Source organism: Eschrichtius robustus, chromosome 10 (genome assembly GCF_028021215.1).
Source record: "Eschrichtius robustus isolate mEscRob2 chromosome 10, mEscRob2.pri, whole genome shotgun sequence".
NCBI lineage: Eukaryota > Metazoa > Chordata > Mammalia > Artiodactyla > Eschrichtiidae > Eschrichtius > Eschrichtius robustus.
In genome coordinates this window covers 28,372,383-28,381,320 of record NC_090833.1, presented here as the reverse complement: position 1 = coordinate 28,381,320, position 8,938 = coordinate 28,372,383, and the positions used below count along the sequence as shown (strand labels likewise).

At 35.8% G+C, this 8,938-nt stretch overlaps 1 pseudogene; it reads right to left on the bottom strand.

Moving 5' to 3' along the window:
* Positions 1–4,087: 4,087 nt before the first annotated feature.
* LOC137770916 (olfactory receptor 13C7-like) lies at positions 4,088–5,046 on the bottom strand (annotated as a pseudogene).
* Positions 5,047–8,938: the final 3,892 nt, after the last annotated feature.

The following is an 8,938-nucleotide window of genomic DNA, read 5'->3' as shown; positions in this document are numbered from 1 at the left end:
TGAAGAAATTATGGCTGAAAACTTTCCAAATCTAAAAAATGAAACATATAACCAGGTGAAGGAATCACTGAGGGTCCCAAACAAGATGAACCCAAACAAACCCATTTCAAGACATATCATAATTAATTAAAATGGCAAAAGTTAAAGATAAAGACAGGATGTTAAAGGTAGCAAGAGAAAAACAAAGAGTCAGTTACAAGAGAACCCCCATAAGGCTATCAGCTGATTTCTCTGCAGAAACTTTTCAGGCCAGAAAGGAGTGGCATAATATATTCAAAGTCCTGAAAGGGAAAATCCTGCACTCTAGGATACTCTATGCAGCAAAATTATAATTTGGAATATGAGGAGAGATAAAGAATTTCTCAGACAAGCAAAAATTAAAAGATTACAGTAATACTAAACACAACCTAAAAGAAATATTATAAGGTCCTCTCTAAATAGAAAAGAAGCAAGAGTCTATAGGAAAGGGAAAATCACAGTAGAAAAGGCAAATATACAAAAGGACTAAAGATCACTCTAATAATCTAGTACATAGATTTTTAAAAATCAAAAAACTTTTGTAAAAGTGATAATAACTACAATTAACAGCAACAGGATGAACATGAACATGTAAAATAGGACATCAAAATCACAAAATTTGGGGGAGGGGAGTAAAAAAATGTAGATCTTTTAGAATGTGTTTGAATTTATATTACTATTATTCTGAAGCAAGTAGATATAGTTATCGGTTAACTTGAACCACTTGAAAACTAGGGTAACCACAAATCATACAATAGATTCACAAAAAACAAATTAAAAAAAAAAGGAACTCAAGCATAATACAAAAGAAAACCATCAAACCACAAAAGGAAAAACAAAAAGAAGAAAAAATAAAGAAGAACTACAAAATCAACTGGAAAAGAAGGTTTAAAATGGCAATAAGTACATATCTATCAATAATTACTTTCAATGGCATTGGACTAAATGCTGGGATCAAAAGACATAGGGTGGAAGACTGGATAGAAAAAACAAGAACCTACAATATGCTGCCTACAAGAGACTCACCTTAGGGCAAAGGATACACACAGATTGAAAGTGAGGGGATGGAAAAAGATATTTTATGGAAATGGAAATGACAAGAAAGCAAAGGTAGAAATACTCATATCAGACAAAATAAACTTTAAAACAAAGTCCATAATGAAAGACAAAGGACACTATATAATGATAAAGGGATCAATACAAGAGGATATTACACTCATTACATACATGTACCCAATATAGGAGCACCTAAAACAAATACTAACAGACACAAAGGGAGTAATTGACAGGAATACAATAATAGTAGGAGACTTTAACACCCCATGGACATCAATGGACAGACCTTCTAGGCAGAAAATCAAGAAAACAGCAGAGATCCTAAAAGACACAATAGATCAGATGGACTTAATTGACATCTACAACACTACTCCAAAAAAAAAAAAAAAAAACAGAATACACATTCTTTTCAAGTGTGCATGGACAACACACTAGAACAGAAAACAAGTCTCAACAAATTTAAGAGAACAGAAATTTATTTCAAGCATCTATTCTGACCACAACAGTATGAAACTAGAAATCAACCACAGAAAGAAAAATTGGAAAAAATGAATATATGGAGACTAAATAACATGCTACTAAAAAAGCAATGGGTCAACAATTAAACCAAAGAAGAAATCAGAAAATACCTCAAGACAAATGACAATGAAAACACAACCTTACAAAACTGATGGGATGCAGCAAAAGCAGTTCTCAGAGGGAAGTTCACAGTGATGCAGGATCTAGTCCCTGCTATTGAGAAATTAATGAATAAAAATAATTCAATAATATTTCCCATTTCTCTAGTACTTTAAAATTTTCAAACATTTTCACATAAAGGATTGCATTGTATAGTCACCTCACATTGACCAAGCGATCTGTTGAAGTTGGATATTAATAATTATAAAACTCAGAGAATGGTTGAATTCAGAAATTGTCTAAGGCCATACTATGTGACTCCAGGTTGCCTTATAATGTTCCTTACATTTTCATACATGAATATATTTGTAAACACAAATGAATACACATAGAACAATGTGAATACTGAACAGTTGAAGGGAAAATACTACAGAGTATAGGGATTAGTCAGTGACATAAAAACATACAGTAAGTACCTAGTGAAGTTTAAAACCAAGAAAGGAAGAGAAATATAAGGAAAGAATGAAGGAAGAAGCTTGCATTCAGGAGTCAAATTGGTCCTCTGTACCACATGAAGTATTTAAACAATACCATTCTCAAACAAAGCAAAACAGACTTTAGTACATGATTAGAGGAATTTTTTCTCAGACTTAGGTGCTGGGAAGATCTTCCACTAAGGAAAAAGGACTACAAGCCCTGGGAAAGATGCAGAGGTAAATATATATATAGTCAGTATTCTTCTATCCTTATATCAGAGCTAACTCTGGTAAAGCCTGGAAGTTTTTCTACACCTGTGGAATGTTGCCATTCATGTTACGTTTTCTCCTCTGTTGCCTCTATTAGTTAAAGTAAAACTTTAAATGAAAGGATCATGAAAGTTATTTGAGAAAACTTGTTCCATAACCAATCAGGATGGGAATTAAAACTCCAAGGAACTGGGTAGGTCTCAGTAATCTGAAACCTACAGGAAGGAAAACAAGGTAAGGGCTAGTGACTGGCCAAGAAATGTGAAACTGCCCTGGGAATTAGTGCCAAAGTGATCCTTCTAAAACACCAATCCAAAAGCATCAGTCTCTTTCTTATAACACTTACTGTATTCTATAGTCCACCTTAGTGGTTTTAAAACTTTTCCTAGCAACTTTTATTTTTTTTCCAAATAAAATATTACGTGGAACCTCAGAGCATATAAAACAGACAAAAGCAGAGCTAGCTAGAGGGTTAGGGATATCAGAGATCTGACTTCTTGGAATGTCCTAGTCTACCCATACTCTTTCAGCCCAATAAAGACCCAACATACTATGAATACAAACAAAGGATCCAGCTTAGAAGATAGTGGAGACGGAAAAGCTGTGAATATTCTTTAATATTTCATCCCAAATTCATGTCAGTCTATATTCCACAAGACTGTGTACCCCTTGGTCATGTTTTTGTTTTTGTTTCCATGTTGTTTAGTTGTTTTGGTATTGCCAATAGGTAGCATAATGCCTGAAACAAAACAGATATTCAGTAGATACTGGTTGATTGAATAATTGAATTAAGGAAGAGATGACTCAGTGAATGAATGGAAAGCTCATATTCTACAGGAAATTCATGTAACTGTAGAAATACCTAATCTGTGACACTCTAAACCCATTATCACAATGTTCTCAGAGAAGTGGACAACCACAGTCTCTAGAAACTAAGTAATTTTTATGTCACTTAACAGTAATCATCATTTTCATTCAAAGATGTCACTGCTCATCTGTTGAAACACAAGATAGACCAAATTTCCCCATCAGATGGGGCATCTGCACTAAGCCTCACATTGCCTCAGATACCTCTGCACAGAAGTATGCTTGCCAGATTGCAGCCAAAAGGATATCAGCCCTAGGAAAAATAGCATCATTTTTTTCTACTCTTGCCTCTAATGTATACATAGCCAAAAGTGGTCATCCCTCTCTAAGGTCAAACACTACCCTGTTATGAATTATTTAATGTTGAGTTTATATAGCACTCTGACACTTAACAAGGCACTTTCTACTTTACCTTCCTAAGAAAGATATGAGACTAGAAAACTGATGTAAATAGAGGATAAGAAGTTAAACTAGTTACAAGGTACTTCTGTTCACATAAGATTACAGAATTCATCATTCCAGAGTTAAACTACAATAAATTCTGTGAAGGTGGGTGGTTTGGATGAGAATCCTTTTACCCATAGATTTCTTTCCCTTTTTTTCTTTAAGCCAGTCATGAAGAATATAGGCCCCAGATTTCTCTCACATTTAGATGCTAGGAACAGAAAAATGAGAATTTCAAGAATTAATGATACTACCAACCCTCACATTTACTTTGGAACTCCAGGTGAGAACTAGTCCTGCATTCAGAGTAAATGAATTGTTTTTTAAAAAAGCGACATTCACATTTCCTCTGAGGAGCATTTCCAACAGAGTATATTCTTCACAGCTGCCTTCACATCTTTGTTCCTCAAACTATAGATGAGGGGGTTGAGCATAGGAGTCACGACACCATAGAAGAGAGAGATGATTTTGTCTGTGACTAGTCCTTTGTCTGCACCAGAGAAGTCTTTAGCCTTGAGCTTTGCATACATGAAGAGGATGGTTCCATAGAATATAATCACCACTGTGAGGTGGGCAGAGCAGGTGGAAAAGGCTTTATGCCTTCCCTCTGCAGAAGGAATCCTCAGGATGGTGGAGAGAATGAAAACATAGGAAACAAAAATGAAAAGTACTGGAACCACAAGAAAAATCATATTAGCAACAACCATGCTAATAACATTTATGGAGATATCAGCACAGGCCAATTTTAAGACAGCCAAGATTTCACAAGTAAAATGATTAATGACATTATTCCCACAGAAAGGAAGCTGCATGGCAAGAGACATTTGCAACACAGAATTGACACCCCCTGCAATCCAGGACCCAGCAGCCATAGGCACATACGAATTCTTGCTCATCATGACGGGGTATCTCAGGGGGTTACAGATGGCCACATAGCGGTCAAATGCCATCATGCTTAGAAGGACACACTCTGTGGCTCCCATAGCAAAGGAGAGAAACATTTGCACTCCACACCCAGAGAAGGAAATGGTTTTCTTTGAAGCTAAGAACCTGCTGAGAAATAAGGGAATAGAAGAACTGGTGTAGCAAATATCCAAGAATGATAAGTTACTGAGGAAAAAGTACATGGGTGTGTGCAGGTGAGAGTCACAGACACAATGATGATGACTCCATTTCCCAGCAGGATCACCAGGTACATAAATAGCACCAGCAAGAAATAAATGGCCTCAAGCTCTGGGTAGCCAGAAAGCCCCAGTAGGACAAATTCTGTAACAGAAGACTGATTAGTCTTTCCCATGTTAATATTTTCTTTCACCAAAAGGAATTCTGCAGCAGCCAGAATACATGTGCATCTGTTACCACAGTGTTTTTAAGAGTTGTTTGCCCCCTTAAGTGGCTTCCCTTATGGGTAATGTGGACCTATAACTGGATACACAGATAGCATAAGAACATGTTACAATCCTCTAAGCTAAGATCAGTTAGACTTTTAGAACACATGAAGGAGGCTTTAACTCCAAAAAAATATGCCCTTGTTAGAAAACAGATTCAGAACACATACAACTGGGTTAGAATTGTGTATCTCACTTACATTATGAATTTGAGATTATTGTGAATGCAATGTCACCATAACATTTTGACCAAACAATCCAAAACACAACTAATGTTAGCCTTAGCAAAAATAACTGTTCTGCAGTTACTAAAACATAATGGTTAGATGTAGATCCTGATTCAACAGTAATTTAATCTCAGTGGCAACATTGTTTTGTGGTTAGAAGAACAAACTGAAAAGACACATTCTTAGAGAAATGATGTTTGGTTATTTCTAATTTGGGGAGAAATATATACCTGCGATATCCTAAGAATATTAATCAAAGGCATTAGTAATGGTTATAAAAGAAAATATAGTTAGATAAAATTACTCTCCTTAGTCTTTTTCAGTACAAATTGGGACATGTAGGTAACTCTACTGTCCTGCCTGATAATGAATGACACGTTGATCTCAGAAAACTCTAGTGCACATGTCTCAATCTACAGTCAAAACAAAAATAAATGTATAAACTAAGAAATTTAAGTGACAGGGGATTTACTCTTTTACCTTCAGGTATGAGAAAATACATATTGTCTTCTCCCTGCATAGAAATCAGCTGCTTCCGCTCTAACAGCTGCTCTGCTTATCTTCCTCTCACTGCATATTCAGAAAACCCATAATAGAGAGGGGTGAGTCATTCAAAAATATTCTTAAGCATTAGCGATACATTACAATTACCTGTATCCCCACTTACTAGAATATAGAGTATTTCTATATTAAACTGCCAGAAACAGAAGTAGCCTTACTTTTTAATGAGATTGCAGGTCTCATAAATTCCATCCCAGTAAATTCAGTAAGATAACTATAAGAAGAACTATCTGCTTCTCACTTTTCATTAATATCAAGTAGCTGCCATCGCTACATTGTAAAAAGAAAAAAAAACGCAATTAACCACTAGCAAAATAGAACTGACTTCCAGTAAAATGAAAGTTGGGGCTTTTTACAGTCATTTCACTAACAGAGGATCCCTTAAAGGATTAGCCAGTGGAGCACCAAACAACTTAAAGTCATTGCTGCTTTAAGGATATTTCTAATCCCAAAAGCAATTTAAAGTTCACAATGTAGTTTGGATAGAATTTAGAAAATTTCTAGTACTTTTGGGATGAAGTCCCTTAGAAGTAATTAAAACAAAGTTGTTAATACAATTTAGTTAAGGTGGAACTCACAAAAAAAATAAATCTTCTGACCTTACACCCTCTGGGAAGACCAAATTTAGAACTGCTGTCCAGGTAAAATGGTCAAGACATAGAAATTAGAATTAACTATATCTGATGGAAAGATGTAGCATAATCTGTGACACTTAGGTCAAAATGATACTTGTTCTTAATAAAGTATCTGCTAATAACCTTTATTTTGACCTCTAAATCCTGGAGGCTCAGAACCCATAAGCTTCATTCTGGTCTCACTGGCCTCTCTAAACAACCAGAATCATATGCACAGTCATTTTAATTTTGCTCACTCAGGCCCTCTGTTCAAATACACGCACAATATCCCCAAATTTATCCAACCTGTCCTTCAGTCATGCCCACATTGGCATGACACAATACAGAGCAGACCACATCAACAATTTTCATGATGTGAGCAAACCACACTTTACTTATGAACAGGAAAAGATGTTCCAACTTGAAGTGGATAATTATTATGACAATTGCCATGACTATCTTTTGAAATCAGTATCAACCCTTGAAGATTTCAATCATTTTACTCAGATGTTGTAGAATACTCTTCCAGCATGGAAACAAGTGAAAACATCATGTGTAATTTTTAAAAGAAGGGAATAAAATTTGACAACAATGCTTTTTTGTCAGTGGACAATAGTTTTAAAAAGTTGCTGAGCAACATAATCCTAAACAATGGGAAAGCAACTTATGTCATGAAAGATGGTATTATATGCTTCAAAAAATCAAATTTGAAGAGCAGTTCTCGGAGTTGTGAACTTTATGTGACTACTTTTTCAGTATACTGGCTCATAATGCAAATGTTGGACATGTTTTCTCATTAATGAATGTTGAGTAGACAAAGGAATTAAATAGTTCTGATGTGACCACAGTAAAAGCCATATTACAATGCAAATGGAAGATAGTCTGTAACTGCAAGGAGTTTTATAAGCAAATTACGCAAGACAAAGAAATGTTAAGTAGAGCCATATATTTATAGAAATATAATCAAAGAGGTATGTAGTATAGATACTTATAATTCAGTCCAGATAAACAAGTAATTTTTAGTACAAATATTTCCTATACAATCCTTTTTTTCTTTCCCAGTGTACATATGGGAAGGCAATTAGAAATAATTCAAATTTAACTGGGCACCATCTATTTTTATTTGCTAGCCTAGCAACCCTAACTTCATATGGCTAGGATTCACAGGGAATCCAGTCCAAGCCTGGGTTGTCCCATCCAGCACCACGGCCAGTTCTGGCCATTCCCAGGCAATGGAGGGAGTCCTGCACTCTCTCCAGGTATCTGAGCAGCACTACACACAATAATACTGTGAAGCAATATTATTTTCAAAACGTTCAAATGAGAAACAGAAAGACAGCATTCAGTGTATTTCCCTGAACCTCTCTGATAAATACAGCTTGTATATCTGTTGTCTCAAGTGTACTCAGCCACCACATAAATATCACCTACAGCTATGAGATATATATATACATATATATATATATGTATATATATATGGCTGTCCCTTCCAGGACACATATTGTAAGAAGAAACATTTAAGATGTACTAATACGAAACTCATGATCAAGTACCGCTCTTCAACATTTCTAAGTCCTAGACTATCATCTTGTCATCTCCCTTCCTGGTTTCATTCAATTCAGTGTGTACTAATTGAGGCCTCCTTGTTCTAGGAACCAGGTCTGCTTCTTCTCTAGATCCCATGAAATTACTTTAGTCCTCTGCTAAGTACTATAGCCCATTACAAAAATGGCAAGCTGATGCCTAGTGTTTTAATATCTGGGGTCGAATCCCCTAATGTCAACTGCCCATCTGTCCTCCAGAGATTGCCCTGGATTCTCCATTCATGCTGCTCTCCCTCAGGCTAGGCCACATATCATTCCATGCTTCTCCCCGGAGGGGTTGGCATACGCTGCTCGAGTTCCCTAACTCCCAGGTCCCTCTGTATCTCTTAGTTATTGATGGCATTCAAATACCATCTTCTTGTCCCTTTACCAGGAAGCTGGTACACCTGTCCATTTCAATCCATCTAAAGACAAACTAACCATTTAATTAGGTATCAGTCACTTAATCTGGCTCACGCCTCTTCTGTTCCCTAAAATAATGTACTCTATTTAAATACAGCTATATTTTATATGAATTGTGAACAAAATTTTGATTTCATGATAGGCCTTCATCACCTTAAAGTTAGATAAAGGCAATGTTTTCATACATTTTTATTGAATGGGCACAGAACCTTATCTAGATCCTCAGCCTAAAATTTATCTAAATTGTTAATATTAGCCATAATACAGCTACACTGTGATCAGTATGTTAACTCATTTAATCATGAGAATCTCTCACAGTCTCATTATCATTTTCTCTCTTGCCTGTTTCTCTAACAGGTGGGTTTTGTACATGGCAGAAAAGAATCTACCAAG